This window comes from Nyctereutes procyonoides, unplaced genomic scaffold (assembly GCF_905146905.1).
Source record: "Nyctereutes procyonoides isolate TBG_1078 unplaced genomic scaffold, NYPRO_anot_genome, whole genome shotgun sequence".
In the NCBI taxonomy this organism is placed as follows: Eukaryota; Metazoa; Chordata; class Mammalia; order Carnivora; family Canidae; genus Nyctereutes; species Nyctereutes procyonoides.
In genome coordinates this window covers 30,589,315-30,613,181 of record NW_026575042.1, presented here as the reverse complement: position 1 = coordinate 30,613,181, position 23,867 = coordinate 30,589,315, and the positions used below count along the sequence as shown (strand labels likewise).

At 38.5% G+C, this 23,867-nt stretch overlaps 1 protein-coding gene across 1 annotated transcript in view; it reads right to left on the bottom strand.

Annotated features, from left to right (window-relative positions):
• The window catches only part of TMEM108 (transmembrane protein 108), a 352,891-nt gene that overhangs the window by 127,085 nt on the left and 201,939 nt on the right, over positions 1-23,867 (bottom strand).

Genomic DNA, 23,867 nt, shown 5'->3' with positions numbered 1-23,867 from the left:
GTGGGACCTGATTTGAATGGTAAGTACATTGGTTACTGCAGTTGCAAAGGGCATGGATAAACTAATGAAACAAAGACATCTGTTAGTGATACTTACCCTCTGATAAGCCCAACTTTAGGGCCAAAGCTAAAATCTGAGGGGAGGAGAAAAGGGCACACAGTGACTGACATTTTGAACTACAGAGTCAAGTTTCTATATATCACTTTTTCACTTCTATCACGGTAGCTTATTAAAACCCAAGCTGGGAATGTTTCTGCCTGCCCAAAGCGGGTGCTATAACACTGTAGGAAACTTTCTATCCAGTAGATTAATCTTGTGTGAGGACATGTAAAGAAAGCTGCTTTAGCTTCTTGATTTATGACTTCATTAAAATGTTTGGGCTTCAAATCTCCATCAACGTTTATTGGAATTAACAGCTTCTTAAAATGGAAATATTCAATGATAAATGAACCCAGCTTGGATCTTGTGTGAGGGAAAAACAAGGCACTCTAGGCACTCTTTATACACTTTCAGGAAAAGAGTAATACTTTCTACCCCTGTATACAAGTATATCTCAGAAATGGATAGGTGAGAAGAGGTGAGAACTTGAAGAGAACAATCATGGATTCTCAGTCAGGAAGAGTAGAGATGCCAGCATTCTTTTCAGAAATGCATTAAAAGAAGGTTTTAACTGTTCCTACTGTAGAAAGACCACAACCATCTCAGAAATAAAAGGGCTGCTGGCCTGTTGCAAATATTAACCAACTTGGTGTCCAGAGAGATCTCAATCCAAAGATATAACTTCCAGGTGTGCTGTTTGAGAAGATTCCTACGAGGACATAAGAGTGTAAGCTTTCTAGTAGCTCTCACTTTTTTATATTTAAAGCACTCAGCTATATCTAGCAGATATTAACTATCTGATGAATGAACGAATGAATGAATGAATGAATGAAACAGCTACCACTTCCAAGAGACCCCCAATTTCCCCCCTTGTTTCTCACCATCCGTTTGTTCAAACTATTCCAGGATCTAGAGATGATGCAGTTATTGCCATCAGCACTCAAATTTAACAAAGGCTCACGTACCCCTTCTTTATCAACTCAAGTACGGATAAGCAGCTTAAATAATTAAGTTAGGAAATGTTCTACCTTGTTGTCTGCCAGGGTTAATTAAATGTGACCCCTTCACGCTATATAATCCAAATCCATGAGCAAGTCTTATTGACTTACTTCCAAGATGTGTCCTGACTTTGTTTCTCCATTTCTGTGACTTCCAGCCTTGTTTAAGCTATCACCATCTCTGGCCGGACTACTATAAACCACCTTCTAATTGGTCATCCTACTTCCACTTCCAATACCTATAATCAATTATCCACAAAGCAGTCAGCTATCTTTTCTAAACATAAAGCATATCAAATTATTTGTTTAGAATTCTCCAATGGCTCCTCATTACACTAAAAGTAAAATACAGATTTGTTGCTCCTGCTCACCCCCTGTATACCCCATCTTATTCCACTGGTCTATTCACTTATTACACACTCCAGCCACATTGGCCCTCTAGCTGTTCCTCAACAATCTTGAACATGTTCTCACCTCAGGGCCTTTGTCCCTTTAGTTCTACCAAGAATGTCTCTTTTTGTTCACTCTGGCAGAGAAGCTTTTTCTTGTCACTCAGATTTTTTTTTTTTTTGGTGGTGAGGGGGAGTGTACGATTGGGGGAAAGGAGGAGAGGTTGAGAGAGAATCTTAAGCACCTCCACACCCAGTGCAGAGCCTGACCCTGAGATCAGGACCTGAGTCAAAATCAAGAGTCAGACACTCAACTGGATGAGGCACCTCTGTTATTCAGATTTTAGCCTAGTGTCACCAACTGAGATGCCTTTCCTCATCACTCAAACTAGCTACCCAGTCACACCTATCACAATAATCTTAGACCTTTGCACAGTAAGGTTCTGATTCTTTTAATTTCCATATTGTATGGGCTCCCCAATTAGCATGTAAGCTCCAAAAGGGCAAAAATCTTAATAATCTTATTCACTACAAAGAATGATCCCTGGCAATAGATCTCTAATATTTTTACTAAAAATTAGAAAGTTTAAAACACTTACATGTTAGTGGCTTGGCAAGCAAGAAAATACTTTACTGAATGTGGGTTCCTGAAACAAGCTAGGTGTTAAGCAAAGACACTTACTAGCTGGCTCAAGGTATACACTGAGTTGGTTTAGTGGCTTCCCCATATAGTGAGAGTCTCACTTATCACTTGTATCCACAAAACCAATTCTTATTCTTCTTGGCTCTGGGCTCTATTTACACAAGCCATTTACCTATTGGTACCCTGAAAGGTCTGCTGTGGGCATCCACAAGTACTGTGCCAATTTAGGAACTATCTTCTTGACCACTTGGGCCATTCAAAGAACTCATGTGCCAGATCCATTTTTCCAAGGCCTGTCCTATATATAATAATCACACCCATTCTCTAGATATTGGAACTTTCTTTGCCCCTTGCACTAAGTCGTCTATGCTAGCACCCACTGGGTACTATATTATTGCTCAAACACTCTTTCTCCTCCAGTTGCAAAACTCATTGTTCAGTAATCCATATATTTTCCCTGATAATGTGAAATAGTTGAATGAACACTTGGCTTGAAGTCAGAGTCCAGGGATTAAAATTGTTATTTAGTGGTAGCCAATTCAACGCTGGGTATAAGATTTAATCTCCCCGAGCCTCAGTTTTCTCATCTGCATAATAGGAATACTACTATCTGCCTCTTAAATAAATAGGTGAAAGCTCTGGGGCTTGCACTCTGTAGGCAATACACATGTGAGTCAAAGGGTGGCAAGTCCAGAATTATGGACATCCACTTTTCAGTGGCTTCTTCTGGTAGTTCCTCAAGTATTCATAGGGGAGAGAGAGATTCTTCCAGAAGTCCATCAAAAGAGCTTCAGAAGAACAACACTTGTCATCAAAATACAGTTATCATAAAGGAAAGGATGGCATCTTACCATAGACTACAGAAGCTTTAGAAGCAAATGGAACTAATCAGATTATGTTTATTAAAGTGCCAAGTCAGATGACAACACGAATTATAGAAGACTTTGACTAAGTATCAATAATATGTTAAGTGCCATGAAGGTTTCACTGGTGAGTAAGAGGAATGTCAGGGCACATTACTATTCTATATTAAAAAGCTACCTATCAGGATAGCTTAGGACTGAAGATTAAACCAAAAGAAAATGTGAGGATTCTGTAAATGGGTCTGTAAAGACTAACTGAAGAATTATCCTCAAATCATTAATAAGAACTTGCTCAATATTATATATGTGTATGCAAATTTTTATTCTCTCCATTTTACATTTAAATTTTTCTACGTTTTGGGGTGCCAGGGTGGCTCATTAGGTGTCTGCCTTCAGCTCAGATCATAATCTCAGAGTTCTGGGATCAAGGCCCACGTTGGGCTCCCTGCTCAGTGGGGAGCCTACTTGTCCCTCTGTCCCTCTCCCTGCTGGTGCTTCCTCTCTGTCTCTCTCAAATAAATAAATAAAATCTTTTAAAAAAATCTGCACACACCCCCCCACACACATTTTGTCAGTGAACTGTAAGCTACTTGAAGCAGAGATCAGTCCACTGTTTCCTATGTAACAACTCTAAGAATAAAACGTTTTCTCTTGAAAAACTTCCTCCAGGCTCTCAGATGGGTTCATCAGATCCTCTGGAAGGCAGATCTGTGATTGTCAGAGCTCTCTGCTCCAGGAGTGCTCCATAAACATGCCCTGACACCATTAAGAAGCTACTGGAAACTGAGAGATGACCTGCTAGAAAACAGATTTTTCAACACAAAAGGGGAGCCAGGAATGAGTGTGGGAAGTGGAGAGGTTGAGAACAAGGAACACAGGTACCAGGTGCTGTGAACCTGTCATTATGCTATCATTTTTATAAATACTACTTCCCTGGACCTTGGAGGAGGAATTATTCTTTTTTTCCTATTTAACAAGTAAAGAGGTAAATCAAAGTCCCCCATTTAGTAAACTGCAGACCCAGGATTAGAAAATTCATGATCTTTTCCTATATCCCATGGCCTCAAAAAGTTTGCATTCTTGGCATTCCAATCCAGGTTATAAGATTTAGGAGACATTAGAAGGAAAAAAAGGAAGAGAGTTTAATTCTCAGGTAGTAGTTATTGGTAGCTGAAAACCTTGCTGGCTGGGAATGGACCTCACCAGGGTACCACCTGGACTTCTGTCTGAATGAGAATTAAGCTCTCCTTCTCTTCAAGGTTTCTCATCCAACCTTAAACCATAGTCCTCAAATTCAGATCCCTTACTGAGAACTACATGAATAATTTCTACTATTTATTTGGCATCTATTAGGTACTATCTGTTAAGTATTGTGTTTGGAGCTTGTAATAATCTCATTTAATCCTCACAAACCTTCTGAAAAAAAAAATCCTCAAAAACCCCTTCATGGTAGGTTATATTATTCCTCCCATACAGATAAGGAAACTGAGGCAGCTAATAAATGGCAGGACCAAGATTTTAAATCAAGGCACAAATGGCAAGCTCTCTTCATTTTGTACAGCTCACAATCACCTTATAGAAAACCAAAATAAAGATGACATTTTGAATACTTGAAAATAAAGTATAAGCAGCAATATTAAAGGTCAAATTAATTTAGTATAATATTAGAGTTTGGTTTTGTTCCTCACCTCCTCTTGTCATGCTAAACATGGGTAACAGGTTGATGTATAGAATATAATGTTTGCTAGAAAAATCTCAAGATAATTCTTCTGTAAAAATGCAATCTTTGCTTCTAACCACCAGCATCTGTGGCACTTGCAATCTAAAAAGGCAGGACTCTGAAAACATAACAATTAATAATTATTTCATGTTTACTTGTAATTTGAAAGACAATAGAAAAGTTAAAATCTCTATTTCCAGACATGTCTACAGGTCTGTTGGCACAAAAAGGGTGTGTCTTAGTGCTTTCTCAACTGTACTAACAATCAGCTAATCCTGAAACTGCTCTGTAAACTCCAAATTTAGTCCTAGAGGCTTAAATGATATCATCTATTTTTTCTTAAATAGATGTTACTTTAAGATTAAAAAAAAAAACCCTCTATCCTTCCTCAATAAAAAAAAAAAAATCACTGCACAATGCTTGGTCCTGTGTTCATAGAATGAAAAGATGTTTTATAACCCCTGCTCTCTCCATCTCTCTCTCTCTCTCTCTTCCTGGCCCCTGACCCTTTTCCCTTCCTACTCAGGAGGAGGAGCTCACTTTGCTCTCCCCAAAGTCTTGAGAACAGGTACTGCAGAGGGAGAGGTTCGGAAGAGGAGCAGCAGTGATGCTAGACGGGGCAGAGTGCTCTTTGGGGTGCTAGGGTTGCACCTTTGCCCTTGGGTTGCAGGGATTGGTAGGTGAGATGGCAGCAGCTGCCTCAGAGACAAAGAAGCAATGCACGAATACGTGAGGAACTGCTCTGGACTTCTATCAACTCTGGCCTTATCCATTTATACTGAGAAGTAGCAGGCAGGACCCAGGTGCCAGCAACTTTTGGCCAGGGCCCACCAAACACACTTCCAAACCAGGCTCTGGAGGCCTACCTACTGTACTCTCCTGCCTTCACAAAATGTTCTTCTCGAAGCTTGATGGAAACAGGGGTGGAGTATGAATGGTATTTTTGCCATGGGACTCAGGGGCATATGAGCCCTGTCCTACCCCTCCCTCAAGGTCCCTGAGGGAAATGCATGAAGCAGCCCCTGCTAGAGCCTTTCCTCCAGTAAAAAAAAAAATGTCTGAGCCTCTGATTTCTTCCCAAAAGGTATAACTCAGTGCTTTGCACTCAAGCATACCACTGCCTGGAAGAAAAGTCTCTGCACTTGTCTTCCTCACTATCAAGAACCAGCCAAAGTTTACAACTAGGGAACATCTACTCTGCCCAGATATACAACCTAATTGTAATCCTAAACCTAAATCTAATGAGATGAAGGATTTTCATCCCATTTTCCCTTTACTCAGTAACAGTTCTCAGAGACAAGGAAAAGATGAGAAGCAAACATAAGCTTCTAACTTTTGTTTTGGGAGGGTCAAGTTTTATGAGGTCAGGTCTGATTGTTGAAAATTTCTGGATATGAAAAATGCTTAACCCATGTGAAAATAAATTGCTTTTTAAGGCTTATTAATAAAACATTTGCAACTACTCAGAGACTAGTCATAAACTTTCAGAGACAAAATAAGAATATAATCTGTCCATAGCAACAGAGACAGATCACTTTGATTAATTCTTTACGATGGCACCTCATCTCCTGCAAATTGTGGATTGGTTAAAAGTCTACAATCAGACCTTCAATAACTCCTACAAGCACCTTATTACTCATGAGACTGACATATTAGGTCATAAAAAAAGGTGCTGTTATATAACACAGGTGCTATGCAGCAGCTTCAGGTCATGAATATTAACAGACATCCTCAAATGGGTTAATATCAACAAAGACCTCCTGCCAACCTCTACACAAAAAATAAAACAGGAGGTAGTACAACGTATCCTTGCAGGCATTCAGAAATCAGGAGTGACATTGTGTCCTTTGCAGGTTTGATGATTGCCATGATTCCTCTTACCAAGCCATGACCACAATTATTTTCTTGGGCAAGCATGACTCATAATTTTCCTTCCTCATATTATCCTTTTCTGACTTTTACATTAAGCATATAATAACCTTTTAAAGTAAGCTGTGAAGTACTTGACTGGTTAGTTCATCCCACTGATATTTATTGTGCTTAATGATATTTAGATTTATTTCTATCTTGTTCTATTTGTCTAATTTTATGCCTATTTCCCCCTCTTTATTGCATTCCTTTGAACTGTATTTTTTCCTTATTTCAAGTTTTTTTTTTCTTGCTCTACTTGCTTGGAATATATTTCTATTTTTTAGCGGTTCCTTTAAAATTTTGTCATGACTACTTGACTGTTATTTTCCATCTTCTCAAACACTATAATAATTTAAAAGTTTGATTCTGTTCAACCCCTCCAATTTATATGCTACTACCGTCCAGTATATTTTAGTTTTTTAACCCTATAATTAGATATTATATTGTTTAATATAGAAAATTACTAATTTCTTTGATGACTTTCCCTCTGAGAAGAATTTTCTTCCTGAAGCACATCTTTCAGAAGTTTTGTAAAAGTGGGTCCATTTGTGAAATGTTCTATTTAAAACAATTTTTTGAGTGTTATTTTGCACTCGTGCCTCAAAGATAGTTTTATTAGATCTGTAATTCTAAGGTGACAGAATCAACTATCAGCATTTTAAAGATATTATTTCATAGTTTTCTGGATGCTATTCCTTTCTAAGTAACTTCTTCCACTGGCTGCTTTTTTATCTGCAATTTCATTATTATTTTTTTTTGTAATTTCATTATTTATTCAGGTATGCAGTTCTTTTATTTTTTCTTGAGACTCACAGTATTGCCAGAATCTGAGCATTCATATCTTTCATATGTCCTAGCAAATATTCTGCATTATTACATCTTCAAATATTTCTTCTCCCTTATTTTGTCTATACTTTTTTTCTTAGATCCCCAATTACACATACATTAGGCCTTCTCATATTATCTTATCTCAATCACTCACCTTTTTTACCTTCTATTTCTCCATAATATTTCCAGGTAATTTCTTAAGGTCTAATACCTTAATTATTTTAAAAAGATATATGATCCGCTATTGAATTCATCCACTGAGTTTCAAATTCTAATAATCATACCTTTAGTGCTATAAATCTAGCTAGTCCTTTTTTTCAAATCTAACTCATTAATTTTAATAGTCTATTATCTCAAGATTCCTTTACCCCATTTCTATTTTTTATTTGTTCAAATATTTTTACCTATTGCAACAGACTGTCTTTTCCTAAGATGGCTACAACAATATTTCTGGTTTCAAACTCCCTCTCAGAACCTTGAAAATAACCCTTATCAAGAAGTGAAGTCTCTTTTCCTTTCTTCAAAACCTGGCCAGGCCTGTGGAATTGATTTCTTTTTTGAATAGAATGTTTGGGGAGTCATGCTGCATGACTCTGAGGCTAGGTCAGAAAAGGTGATACAGTTTCTGCCTTCTCCACAGACGCACTGGCAACCAGCCACAATGCTGTGAGGGAGTCCAGGCCACATGGAGAAGCCACATTTGGCTGTTCCAACTGTTAACCCCAGCTAAGGCCTCAATCACAGCTAGCATAAACCACCAGAAATATGAGTGAATGAATCTTCAGAATATTGCAACAGTCAGCTGTTGAGTTGCTCCAGCCTTTCAGCCATCCAGTTGTAGACTCAGGCAATATGGAGCAAAGAAGACCATTTGCCAAACCCAGAGCTCCTGATCCACAAACTCCATGAGCATAACAACTGGTTGTTTTATGTTACTTAATTCTGGGATAATTTATTAAACATTGATAGATAACAAGAATACCACAGTTCATAATTAGTATTTGATAATTTCAATATCTAAAGTTCCCAGCAATCTAAATCTCTCTCCCTATTCTCCCTCTTTCCTTTCTCTCCTCTTACTTTTGCTGACTCTTGCTATCAGTTTGTTTCCTTATGCATTTGGTAATCTCTTATTGAAATCTCATATTTGACTGAAATTAATATCTCAAGGTATCCTGAGCCCCCTTGGTTGAAGAAGCTTTCCTAACAGGAGAATTTCCATTTTTGGCTGGCCCCCCAGAAGGTGTTTGTTACCTACCAGAAACGTTTTTATTTATATCTCCTCTTAGAGTTACCTATACAACATATATAATATGGATTCAAAATCCAAAATGCAAGAGAGCAGGGGATATGGTTAGAAATTCTCAAGGGGGCTAGTGTTAGTATTTTTTTTTCTCACTAATACCCATAACAGTGACTAATAGCTTTGTTCATTGGCTGCCTTTGTTGCAGGTGGATTTTTTTCTAGGCACATTCATTCAGCCTACAAATATTTAATGAGTATCTTTTATGTTTTCTTTAATGGGAATATGACTCATGTTCCTTCACATGACATGTTTAGGACTCTCAGGTATGGTTTACATAAAGTTTACAATTTATCTAGGTTTACAATTTAGTTTTTAAAATTACCTTTCCAATTATCTACTTCCCATACCTATTGGAATTACCCAGAAGCTCTGTGAGATCAGGCCTATTTTTTCTTTTAGTTTTGTTAATGGTTATGACGACTGTAACAGTGCACAGGAGATATTCAGAACATGCTTTTTTGTCCCCTTTCCTCAGCTTTACTGAGGTATAATGGACAAAAACTGCATATATTTAAGACATACATGGTGATATTTTAATATACATAGGTAGCAATATAATTACCACAATCAAGCAAATTAATCTATTCTTTTTTTGAAAAAGGATTTTATTTATTTGAGAGAGAGAGAGAGAGAGAATGAGCAGAGGGAGAGGGAGAGGGAAAAGCAGATGCCGCTGAGCATGGAGCCCAATGTAGGGCTTGATCCCAGGACCCAGAGATCATGACCTGAGCCGTAGATATATGCTTAATTGACTGAGCCACCCAGCACCCCATAACTAACCTATCCATAACTTCACATTTACTTTTTTTGTGTGTGGTGGGAACATTTAAGTTCTTTTCTCTTAGCAAATTTCAAGCATACAGAATACATTTTTGAAGACAACCTAGAAAAACTTGGTAAACAGTGAAACCGGGTGGAACTAATCACTGGCAAAAGAAATCTTTCTATAGATTTAGAATTCAAAAAACCTATCAGAATGGTGGTATGCATTTCAGTTTTCTGTATTAAGTTGATCATACCTAAAGAATTTAATACATTTTTAAAGTAGTGACACATAGGATGGAGTAACTGAAAAGACCATCTCGTGCCCTTATGTTCCTTCTTTGCTAAGTTTTTCCCAGGTTAGCTCACTCCAGTGTTGAGAGACAATGACACTCAGGATGTTTTTGTTTTAGGGCAAAAACATCCATCCATTCTTAATTCTAGAATATCAAGAATAGGGATAAGTTTATAGACCATGTCTTATTTTAATGTTCTTTTTACAGGTGAATAAACTGAGACTCAGAAATGGATAAAATGAGGTTCTGATAGGTGAAACAATTGATAGAAATATAGCAGTAGATTCAGCATTAAAATCTAGCTTTTCTGACTCCCAGAAAAATGTTTCTGCCACAAAACTACTCTTCTTGTTTTATGGGGAATTTCTTGCGTAAAACAGCAACTCCTGCAATAGATTGGTCTATATTCTATATATTTTTGAACACTGTACACAAGGATGAATGTCAGAGACCTCCTAACCCAAGCTCCTCATTTTATAGACGAGCAATCACAAACTTAGAGAGGTCTCCTCATCTACTCATTTAGTTCTCAAAATGTCATTCAGCCTTCCATTTTGTTTCTTTACCTTTCATTATATGCTCAACTCTCTTCTTTTACTTTCCACTTACCCATAGGAACATGAAATATTTGCTTATGAAGTAAGAATTCCTTAAATATTGTATTAAGAAAAACTGAGGGATGCCTGGCTGGTTCAGCAGTTGGGCATCTATCTGCCTTTGGCTCAGGGTGTGATCCCAGAGTCTTGGGATTGAGTCTCGCATCAGGCTTCCTGCATGGAGCCTGTTTCTCCCTCTGCCTGTATCTCTGCCTCTCTCTCTGTCCCTCATGAGTAAATAAAACCTTAAAAAAAAAAAAAAAGAAAAATTGATCAAAACTTGTATCAAAAAATATAAAAGGAAAGTTATCTTTTGGATCTCAATGTGAATTTACAATTACAGCATCATAAACTATGTTTAAAACAGTGTTGTCCTGGGAACCCTGGGTGGCGCAGCGGTTTAGCGCCTGCTTTTGGCCCAGGGCGCGATCCTGGAGACCCGGGATCAAATCCCACGTTGGGCTCCCGGTGCATGGAGCCTGCTTCTCCTTCTGCCTATGTCTCTGCCTCTCTCTCTCTCTCTCTCTCTCTCTCATAAATAAATAAAAATAAAAAAAAACAGTGTTGTCCTAATGATTCCACGCTAAAATTTTCATTCAGGTTCACTACAGAATAGCAACATAACCTTAGGAGGACACCATCAACACAGTCTATAATCGGAATGGTGTCCCTTCTATCTGCAGTTCACAATCTGAATAACCTTAAACGATAGTCCTGTATTCATTATCTCACATATCCAGATCTATACAGCTCTACCACAGAAGGGACTTGGAATGAGTCATGTTTTACTTTCCTTTCATCTTTTTAAAATCTGTGAACAGCAATATTTAGTCCTATGAGTCTATCAAAACTCTAAACGGTCACTCATTTATTTCAAGGGCACTCACGTCAATAGATGTGGTAATGATAATAACAGAACTCCATAACAGAAAACTATCTGTGGAACATTTTTTCATGTGCCTGTTTGCCGTTTGTAGGTCTTCTTTGGAGAAATGTCTGTTCATATCTTCTGTCCATTTCTTGACTGGATTGTTTGGGTTTGGGGTGTTGAGTTTGATAAGTTCTTTATAGACCTTGGATACTGGCCCTTTATCTGATATGTCATTTGCAAATACTTTTTCCCATTAGTTTTGTTGACTGTTTCCTTTTCTGAGCAGAAGCTTTTTATCTTGATGAAGTCCCACTGGTTCATTTTTGCTTTTGTTTTCCTTGCCTTTAGAGATGTGTCTTGCAAGAGGTTGCTGTAGCCAAAGTCACAAAGGTTGCTGCTTGCATTCTCCTCTATGATTTTGATGGATTCCTGTGTCATATTTAGGTCTTTCAATCCATTTTGAGCTTATATTTGTGTATGGTATACGAAAATGGTCCAGTTTCATTCTTCTGCATGTGTCTGTCCAATTTTCCAAACACCATTTGTTGAAGAGACTATCTTTGTTCCACTGGATATTCTTTCCTGTTTTGTTGAATACTAGTTGACCATAGAGTTGAAGGTCCATTTTCTAGGTTCTCTATTCTGTTCCATTGATCTGTGTGTCTGTTTTTGTGCCAGTACCATGCTGCCTTAATGATCATAGCTTTGTCATATATCTTGAAGTTGGGCATTATGATGCCCCTAGCTTTGGTTTTCTTTTCAACATTCCTGTGGCTATTCAGGGTCTTTTCTGGTTCCATAGAAATCTGAGGATTATTTGTTCCAACTCTGAAAAATGTCCATGGTATTTTGATAGGGATTGCATTGAATGTGTAGATTGCTCTGGGCAGCATAGACATTTTCACAATATTTATTCTTCTAATACATGAGCATGGAATGTTTTTCCATCTCTTTATGTCTTCTATTTGTTTTATAAGTGTTCTGTAGTTTTCTGAGTATAGATCCTTTGCCTCTTTGCTTAGGTTTGTTCCTAGGTATCTTATGATTTTTGGTACAATTATAAATGGGATCAATCCTTAATTTCTCTTTCTTCAGTCTCACTGTTAGTGTTTAGAAATGCAACTGATTTCTGGGCATTGATTTCATATCCTAACATGTTGCTTAATTGCTGTATGAGCTCTAGGAGTTTTGGGTTGGAGTCTTTTGGGTTTTCCACATAAAATGTCATGTCATCTGCAAGGTGAGAGTTTGACTTCTTCTTTACCAAACTGAATGCCTTTGATTTCTTTTTGTTATCTGATTGGTGAGACTAGGACTTCTAGTACTATGTTGAACAACTGTGGTGAGAGTGGGCATCCCAGTCTTGTTCCTGATCTTTTAGGGGAAAAGCTCTCAGTTTTTCCCCATTGAGAATCATATTTGCTGTGGGCTTTTCGTAAATGGCTATTATGATATTAAAGTTATCTTCCCTGTATCCCTATACTTTGAAGAGTTTTAATCAAGAAAGGATGCTGTATTTAATCAAGAAAATGCCTTTTCTGTATCAACTAAGAGGATCATATCGTTCTTGTCTTTTCTTTTATTAATGTGATCTATTACATTGACTGATTTACAAATGCTGAATCACTCTTGCATCCCAGGAATAAATTCCACTTGGTTGTGGTGAACAATCCTTTTAATGTACTGTTGATCGGGTTGGCTAGTATCATGGTGAGTGTTTTGACATCCATGTTCATCAGCGATATTGTTCTGTAATTCTCTTTTTTTGATGGGGTCTTCGGTTTTTGGGATCAAGGTAATAATGCCAGCCTTAGAAAGAGTTTGGAAATTTTCTTTCCATTTCTATCTTTTGAAACACCTTCATTAGAATAGGTATTTTTTCTTCTTTAAATGCTTGGTATAGTTCCCCTGGGAACTCATCTGGTCCTGGACTATTGTTTTGTTGGGTGGTTTTTGATTACTTCTTCAATTTCCTTGCTGTTTATGGGTCGGTTTGGGTTTTCTATTTCTTCCTTTTTTTTTTTTTTAAGATTTTATCCATTTATTCATGAGAGGCACACAGAGACACAGGCAGAGGGAGAAGCACCCTCCACGCAGGGAGCCGGACGTGGGACTCGATCCCGGGTCTCCAGGATCATGTCCTGGGCCGAAGGTTTGCACTAAACCACTGAGCCACCCTGGGATGCCCTATTTCTTCCTGTTTCAGTTTTGGTAATTTATAGGCTTCCAGGAATGCATTCATTTCTTCCAGATTGCCTAATTTGTTGGCACATAGTTGTTTATAATACATTCTTAAAAATGTTTCTATTTCCTTGGTGTTGGTTGTGATCTCTTCTCTTTCATTCATGATTTTATTAATTCATGTCTTTTTTCTTTTTAATAAGTCTGGCTAGCAGTTTATTGATCTTATTAATTCTTCCAAAGAGCCAGCTCCTAGTTTCAGTGAACCATTCTACTTCTTCTGGTCTCTTTTTCATTGAGTTCTGCTCTAACCTTTATAATTTCTCTTCTCCTTCTTGGTTTACGTTTTATTTTCTTTTCTTCCCCAGCTCCCTTAGGTGTAAGGTTAGCTTGTGTATTTGAGATCTTTCTAACTTTTTGAGAGAGGCTTGTATTGCCAAACACTTCCCTCTTAGGACTCCTTTGCTGCTTTCCAAAGGTTTTGAACAGTTGTGCTTTCATCTTCATTAGTTTGCACGAATCTTTTTAATGATCTTATTTTCTGGTTGACCCATTCATTTTTTAGTGGGATGCTTTTTAACCTCCAAGTGTTTGAGTTCCTTTCAAATTTCTTCTTGTGAGTGAATTCCAGTTTCAAAGCACTGTGGTCTGAAAATACGCAGGGAATAATCCCAATCTTCTGGTATTGGTTGAGATCTGATTTGTGACCCAGTATGTGGTCAATTCTGGAGAAAGTTCCACGTGCAGTTGAGAAGAGTGTGCATCCTGTTGCATTAGGATGGAATGTTAGGTCTATTTCGTCCAGTGTGTCATTCAAAGCCCTTTTTCCCTTGCTGATCTTCTGTTTAGATGATCTGTCCCTTGCTGAGAATGGAGTGCTAAAGTCTACTAATAATGTATCATTATCTATGTATTTCTTTACTTTGGTTAATTGGTTTATATAATTGGCTGCTCCCACATCAGGAGCATAAATATTTATAACTGCTAAATCTTCTTGTTGGATAGACCCTTTAAGCATGATATAGTTCCCTCTTCATCTCTTGGTATGGTCTTTGGTTTAAAATCTAATTTGTCTGATATGAAGTTTACTACCCCAGCTTTCTTTTGAGGTTCATTTGCATGGCAAATGGCTCTCCACCCCCTCATTTCCAGTCTGAAGGTGACTTTAGGTCTAATATGAGTCTCTTGTTGACAGCATATGCATGGGTCTTGCTTTTTTAATCCAGTCTGAAACTCTGTGTCTTTTGATTGGAGCATTTAGCCCAATTCACATTCAGAATAACTACTGAAAGATACGAATTTAGTGCCATTGTATTACCTGTACAGTCCTTGTTTCTGCAGATTCTCTTTTTTTTAAAAAATTTTTGTTTATTTATGATAGGCACACAGTGAGGGAGAGAGAGAGGCAGAGACACAGGCAGAGGGAGAAGCAGGCTCCATGCACCAGGAGCCCGACGTGGGACTCGATCCCGAGTCTCCAGGATCGCGCCCTGGGCCAAAGGCAGGTGCCAAACCGCTGTGCCACCCAGGGATCCCAGATTGTTTCTCTTTCTTTGGGCTCCTTCTTTGCGTACAAGATTCCCCTTAATATTTCTTGCAGGACTGGCTTGGTGGTCACATATTCTTTTAGTTTCTGTCTGTCCTGGAAGCTCTTTATCTTTCCTTCCATAATGATTGACAGCCTTGCTGGATAAAGTATTCTTGGCTGCATATTTTTCTCATTTAGTACCCTGAATATATCCTGCCAGCCCTTTCTGGCCTGCCAGGTCCCTGTGGATGAGTCTGCTGTTAATCTACTATTTCTCCATTTCTCCCACTGTATGTTAGGAATCTCGTCTCACGCTGCTTTCAGGATTTTCTATCTCTGAAATTTGCAAGCTTCACTGTTATATGTCCGGGTGTAGATCTGCTTTTGTTGATTTTGGGAGGGGTCCTCTCTATGTCTTGGATATGAATGCCTGTTTCCTTCCCCAGATCAGGGAAGTTCTTAGCTATGATTTGCTCAAATATACCTTCTGGTCCCCTCTTCTCTCTCCACGCCCCCAGGAATTCCAATAATACAGATGTTATTTTTTTTTCAAACTATCATTTATTTCTTGGAGCCTCTCTTCATGAGCTTAATAGTTTTACTCTCTTTTCCTCAGCTTCCTTTCTTTCCATCAACTTTTTTTCTATGTCACTTATTCTCTCTTCTGCCTCATTTACCCTAGCTGTCAGAGCATCTAGTTTAGACTACATCTCAGAGTCTTTTTTTTTAAGATTTATTTATTTATGATAGAGAGAGACAGAGAGAGAGAGAGAGAGAGAGAGAGAGAGGCAGAGACACAGGCAGAGGGAGAAGCAGGCTCCACGCAGAGAGCCTGACGTGGGACTCGATCCCGGGACTCCAGGAACATGCCCTGGGCCAAAGGCAGGCGCCAAACTGCTGAGCCACCCAGGGATCCCCTCAGAGTCTTTTTTTTTTTTTTTTAATATTTTATTTATTTATCCATAGAGACACACACAGAGAGAGGCAGAGGCACAGGCAGAGGGAGAAGCAGGCTCCATGCAGGGAGCCCGACATGGGACTCGATCCAGGGTCCCCAGGATCAAACCCCGGGCTGCAGGCGGCGCTAAACCACTGCGCCACCAGGGCTGCCCCCCTCAGAGTCTTTTTAATTTCAGCCCTATGAGATCTCATTTCTGCACTAAGAGATTCTCTAGAGTCTTTTGTGCTTTTTTAAAGCCCAACTAGTAACTTTATAATTGTAATCCTAAATTTCATCTCCAACATTTTATTCAAATCCATATCCATTAGATCTGTGGCAGGAAGATCTGCCATTATCTCTGGTTCTTTCTTTTGTGGTGAATTCATCTTTCTAGCCATTTTATCAAGTACAGAATGGCTGTACAAGTGAGCAGCCAAAAATATCAACTATGTCCCAACCAATATATACACTAGACAATTCTGAAGAGGTCAGGAACCATAAAATAAAAGAAAAAAGACAAAGAAAAACAAAAAAAGAAAAAAAAAAACGGCAGGGGGAAGGACAGGGTACAGAATATAATCTCACAGAGCGGACAAAACAGGGTGACCCACTTGGTTCTGAGCGTATTTTGGTCTCTGTGTTAGAAGATACTAAATTCCAAAATTATTTTAAAAAAGCAAAACTTATGTATATACAAAAATATAATAGTGAAAGAAAGCCAAAAATAAATTACATGTAATTGTAAAATATGAAAGCTAAAAAAGATTTAAAAATGAAGAGTTGATAAAATAAACTAGTTGAGATGATAAAAAAAAAAAAAGAAAAAATATTGGAAAATTTTAACCTGAAAGATAAATGAATCCTAAGAGAAAAACCTTGGGTTCTATATACTATTGTCCCCCAGTCCTGGAGTTTTCTAATCCTATTTGGTCAATAAACTTGCTGTTCATGTGTTTTTCTAGCTGGTCTTCTGCGGGAAAGGCTTGCTACATTAATTCTCAGGTGTTTGTGGTGCCTGGGTGGAGTCGCACCCAGGGCTCAGTACAAGCTGTTTATTGTGTGAGGCTTTTGTTCCCGGCAGGCTTTCTGTGCCTCTTTTGTTTTTTTATTTTTTTTATTTTTATTTTTATTTTTTTATTTATTTATGATAGGCACACAGTGTGAGAGAGAGAGAGGCAGAGACACAGGCAGAGGGAGAAGCAGGCTCCATGCACCGGGAGCCCGACGTGGGATTCGATCCCGGGTCTCCAGGATCGCGCCCTGGGCCAAAGGCAGGCGCCAAACCGCTGCGCCACCCAGGGATCCCTCTGTGCCTCTTTTGATGGTGAAAGGGAAAAAAAAAAAATGGCTGTCCCTGATCTTCAGCCCTGTAGGTGAGTGATGGTAGTATGTGCCAAACTCTGCAGACGTCTATGGTGCCTGTCCATTCAGACCCTCCTTGGGGGCAGGCAAGGGGGACACTTTCATATTTTACAATTACATATAATTCATTTTTGGCTTCCTTTCACTATTCAATTATACACATACACACACACACACACACACACACAACTTTTTCTACACATACAGCTCGTGTATGGCACAACAAGCTGAACCTTCTCCCAGGCTCTCGGAACTAAACCTGGTTCTCTATTCCAATGTTTGGGAACTCTGTCAGCTCAGGTGCCCCTGTTCTTTCTGTGCCTCCGGGAATATCGAGACCCCACTGTTCCACTTATGATTCTGCCCCACTTCACTACTGAGCACCTTTCAGGCAGGGAAATCTCTCACAAGAGCAGATTTCTAAAGGTCCTGATTTGGAGCTCCAGGGCTATATCACTTTCTTACAAAGTCTCCCTCCCCCTCTGCTATTTATCTTCCGATATAACCCCTCTGTTTCTCTTCTCCACACTCCTACCTTGCAAAATGTGGTCACTTTTCTATTTGTAAAGTTCCAGCCATTCTTTCTTTACATGTCAGGTTGAATTCACAGCTGTTCAGGAAGGTTTAATAGTTATGTAGCTAAATTTAGGGGACCAGATGAAATGAGAACCCCCACTATTCTACCATCTTGCCTCTCTCCCTCCAGAGAAAGTAGATATTAAATAGTCTCACAACAAAAAATAAATGTTATTATGTGATGTGATACAAGTGTTAGCTAACTATGTGGCAATCATTTTGCAATATATAAATATGTGAAATAAATATATTGTACACCTTAAAATTATACAATGGTATACTGTCAATTATATCTCAATAAAGCTGGAAAAAATACATGTAACTACTATATTTTTATAAACTAAAATTTCATTAAAATGTTTTCTACTGTACTCATGATAGTCACTTAAATTATATTATTCAAAGAATTTTAAAGCTCTTTACTCCTTAATGTGAAGAAAATTTATTCACTACAAAACTTAATTCAAAATGATGGTGTTTCCTATAATTGTATTCCTAATCAAATGAACGGACCTCTGAAATTTCATCAGTTATGGGGTAAAGATGACCAGGATTATCCTAGTGGCACTGAAGTAACCATGGCAACAACAAAGATCCAACAGTTGATGTCATTACTGTAGGATTCCTTGATGAACTCGAAAACTCTTTACTAAGGTCTGGCTGCACCGTTAACCTTGCTTTTTTTTTTTATATAATCAGCAAATTTAACAAACTTTTTTATTCAACCAGTAGCCTGGTGGTCATTTGATTCATTTTAGGCTTTTAATCTTCTTCCTCTTCCATTTAAGACATCTTTGGTTTCTGATATACTCACTGCCCCAAACCTCCTGTCAAAATTTACCTGAAATGTCCACTTGTGCAGTTAGCACATGGCCTCAGTGGTTGAAAAAATAGGATTTTACAAAATTTATCAAATCATCATCAAATGCCAAACCACTGGAATTTTCAGACTACCATATGCTGCGCTTGTGGGGACTTTTATTCTATTATGGAAACTTTATTGAATAGGAAATATAATAAAACTGCCCACATTATTATGATCTCTAATTATAGAATTAGGAGACACTTAAAAAATTCTTCATCTTCTCAACTCTAATTTTCTGTTTTCCATTTTTTCTTTTTTTTTCCATTTTCTTTCTACCATCCTGATCTCATTTCATTTTACATAATACTTCTAGATTCAACTAAGATCCCTTTTCTAATTCCTTGTATTCCTTTATCTGTATTCTTAATTTCTCTGTTACTCTGGGACCTTAAGCTTATTCAAAATACTTTTATTTCTTCCATGCTGGACTCTTCCACTGGATTATATCCTTCTGAGGAAACAAAATAAAGAGGAAAAGATTTCTTCACCAGTCCCATTACCATTTCTTGCAATTTTTCTCTTGAAATACTGTAAATACTGAAGGAAAATAAGCTATGTTGGATGAGTTTGGCAGTAAGGCATGATAGCCCCTTGGCAAAGAACCTGTGATCATGTGAAAGAAGAGCAAACACTGGGCTGGTGGAGGAGCTGGAGACAAATAAATCAGCTACAGACAATGTTGCTGAGTCTGGGAAATCCGATGGGATGTGTAGTATCTGCCTTAGTCTGGACAGGTGATAAAAGCTCAGTTGTGGAGTTTAACCAATACTCAAAACTTAAGGCCAAGTCAGCTTCCCTATAGCAGCTCTGGGTGATCAGTCTGTTGAGGCAAGGCCCTCAGGACTGAGGATTTATGGAAAATCAAATTCAGTTCCTTAGGGGAAAATGCTGACAGGATCTTAGTAGGCAATCCAAAGATGAATTTATGGCAGGGTTCTAATGTCCAGGAAACTGGAGTGTCAGGCAGAGAAACAAAGGCAGAATCCAAGGTGGGGGTAGGGGAGGAGGGAATAGGTGAGACCCTCAGGGACAGCGGCAGGACACGTGGGGTTGAATGGCTTGGTAAGGACCCAGGAAGTAAAACTTCAGCTCATATCTTTCATGCTGAGAGTATTTCCTACTCTAGTTTTTTCTCTAAAACTCTGTCAAAGCTTTTCTATAGTTAACCACAGCAAAAGCAGAATAGTTTAAGGGCTACCATCCCTGCCCTTTTGCTGCTCTAATGCAGCCCAATAGTTTGCCATCTCTATTTACTTCCTGAGTTCCTTGTCATTCTTCGAGGCACAATGGGTCTGTCCTTATTGTTTCTTCTTCTTGTCACATTAGCTTGAATGAGGCATAAGTGCCATGACTAGATCAGAATCAACACAAATTGTTAATGTTTCACTTGACACTGTGAATGAGATGTCACAGTTATGCATGCTTCATATCTAGTCTTTTCTACCTCTACTCTCCCACATTCAGCTGTTACCCAGAATAAACAACTGGATGAGGAGGAGGACTGGAGGCACCCTGATACATCTCTATCAACTGACAACCTCATCAGCAACCATGTGATGGTAGCAGCTTTCAATCAGTAGCAGGGGTGAGTGCAACATCCTCTGAGGGGTAGATGATGGCAAATTTAATTCAAGAAACAAACGGGATGTATACTGGGAGCCAGATTTCTTTCCCCATCTTTTTTCACAGTTGCTATAATAATCTAAGACTTCTAAAAATAAAGCCATAAGGATGGCATAACCAGAGCTTGCTAACTAAGAAATAATGAGGCTAAATGAACTACAGACTCAGCTTATAAAAGGAATGGCCCATTACCTCAATGGGTTGCAACATTTCTTTACCCCAATATTACCCAGTCAATATCTAACTTGGGAGCCAAAACTTCTATCCTGCTCCTATTTATTTCTTTAAGCAGACCCAGAAATGGGTGTTGGTGGACAAAAAGAAAAAGCAAAAACAAAACAAAACAAAACCCCAACCATCAAAGCTGCTAAAACAAGATGAGGCATACTTGAAGTAAGTAGAGTTGGATCCAAATTCCTTGTAAGATCTTGAGTACAACACTTGGCTTCCTTGGGTTTCCATTTCCTTCATGGCAACATGATGCCTATCAACAGGGCTGCCAGGATGATGAAAGGCATTTGAGATAGGAAAACACTTTATGAAATAAAAAAAGACTTGTTTTTATCATCTCCTTTGATGGTAGTGCTGGTTATGGAGACTAATCATTACCTCTCTCCATGTCTGGAACCAATTAAAACATATATAGAGGAGTCAGAAGTTGGATCAAAAGTCATCTTTATTACTAGTTAAGCTAGATTTAAGAGCATGGCTTGACCTATGGCTTCTTACTATATCTTATAATGCAATATCTTCTTTATATCTTCTGTATTATTTTGATTGTATTATAAGCTTCTGGAGAATAGAGATTATGCCTATCTCTGTATCAGAATTTTTCACAGAGCCAGACATGCAGCAGACACTCTGTCTGATAAAGGATCACATTAATCATATTTGTACTCCACTTTCTGTGTGAAGCCTTTCTCTCTACTAGTCTGGGAACCCTTGGAGGGAAGGGTTCATGTCATTTCATTTCTTGTGCCTAGCATAACTCCTGGCACATAGTAGGTTCTTTATAGAAATGACTTGAAAGAAAATGAAGACAGAAGGATACCAGATGGTCTAATGCCACCCAAGGACTGCACAGAAGGAATTAAAGTAGGAAAGTATCCTAAGGATTCCTTTCATGATAACTTGTTCATTTGGGAAGATCTCTATCAGCAAATAGTTTTTGATTTGAGGATTTAAGATCATTTCCCCATCAAACTTTAGTTTTTGTCTACTGACCAGACACCCTGGCTATCTGGCAATCTGTACCCTGGAATATCTCAATTAGAGTTACTCTGCCAATGTTCTTAGCAGAGAAAAACTGTCATTTGGTAATTAACTTACAGCCATGACCAAAACCTGTAACATCTGATGTTTCAGCATATAACACTGACCCTTGTTCTTCTACCAAAGGATCCACGCACCATGAAGTAGTTTCCTTTGGGGTTGCTGCTGGAATCAGTTTATAGCACAATATCCAGGCCTCCCAGACAAGTATAGAAAGACTGTGAGAAATAACATCTCTACACCCTGCATCGTTAAACTTCCTTGTAACTAAGGGAGATGCAGTGCTGCCAGGCTAGGATTAAAGCAGAGGTCAGAATGTGAAGGCACACAGAAGAGGTAGGGAATCTTAAAACACTATTCTAATGAGTGACACCCCTTATTTCAGGGGCTTGCAGAGAATGAGAAAAAAAGCCTTCCTGTACAGATCAGGATGCCTCCATGGGGCATATGTACAACATGCAGCTCACTTAACAGCAACCACCTGAGTAGGGCTGCTCTGGAGTCCCACCCTCTGCTCTATGTGATTCTCCTTGTGCTTTGAGAGAGGTGCACATGTGTGCACTGTGCTGTGTTCAACCCTGGACTATTCATTCTCTGTGGGCGCTGGGAGAATCCCGACTTTGCCCCTCTAGAATAAATCAGATATAAAACAACTTTACTTTCAAAGTCTTAAAAGGATTCAGCAAGTCTTATTTCTTAACACGATAATCAAGAAACTGGTGGTCTAGAAGCTGTCCTTTATCCTGGCACAAGGCCCCGATGTTCTGCCTCAGTGGGCCCCACATATCAGACTCCGTACCACAGGGCAATGCAGGGCAAGAAGGGCTAAGCAGCTTTAAAAATAGTAGTTTGGTGCAATGAATACAGACCTCTACAGTTACTAGCATTTGTGGTATTGACCACTTGAAATGTTGCTAGTATAACTGAGGAACTGAATTTTAAAATTTAATTTTAACTAATTTAAATGTAAAAATTGACAATTCAATTAGAAAAATTTTAAGTATGTGAATCTATTTTTTCAAGAGTAAATTTTATGAAATATAAATGAAAATCCAGTACTTTTAACAAAATGTAGTGTCCAAATTGAGATGTGCTATAAGTGCAAATTATACACAGGATTTCAAAGACCTGGTATGAAAAAAGAAGCAAATATTTCATTAATAATTTTTTATACTGACATGTTGAAATGAAAATGTTTTAGATATATGGAGTTAAATAAAGTGTATTATTGAAATTAATTTCACCAACTCCATTTTACTTTTTCTAATATGGAAAAATATACTAGAAAAATCTAAAACTGGGATTGTATTCTGTCTATGGAACAGTGTTGATCTAGACCACAATTTCGATCTATGTGGAGTTGCACTTGACAGTATAAACCACCCACAAAACCTACCCATTGTTCCTCTGTTCAGTCCATTCTATTCTAATGCCATGTTTGCTGAGGGTCTTCCATGTGCTGGGCACTCTTCTATGCTGAGAATACAGCATGTTGGCTCTTAGTGGATATTCCAAATGGAAATGTAAACAATGAAAAATAAAGTGCAAAAAATCCCATCGGCCAACTCCACTGCTATGCGGAACTTAAACAAGGGTAATGTAATGGGGAGAGCCAGGTTTGCGAGGAAGCCACTTGGAGGAAGTCAGGGCAGCAAGGAGCCAGTCATGACAGGTGAGGGGCAATGGCCCATCAAAGGCCCCAAGCAAGGAGTAAGTTGGAATACTTGAGGAAGGAAAAGAAAATTAGTGTGATTGGAGTGCAGGGGTAGAAGGCAATAAGGAGATCCTGAATGGGCACTGCACCAGGAGTCTGTGGGGTCATGTTAAAGCCTCTGCCCTCACATCAATTAGGTTTAGATCTTGGACAAGTTATCATCTTAGGATAGCACCAGTTTCCTCATCTGTTAAATGGAGTGGCAATTGCTAAAGGAACTTGCTTTCAGTTCTTAAAGCATATGATTTTAGGATTTTTCCATATACTTTAAAGAATAAAAATCCTGTCCTGGATAATGAAAGAAAGGAAGCAAATGGAAATAGCCTGACTTCTAATCCCTTTCAAGATTTAGCAATTGCTTATATGATGCCTCTTCCATTCTCCCTCTCCCCATTCTGTTGTTTTATTTTAAAGAAAATGAAAATCATTTGATATTTACCCAACCTTTTCTCATAGTATCAAAGGGTAAACTCCTTGTTTAAGAACTCCTTGTCTAAGGGCTCCAGGTCTGCTTCTAAAGAGC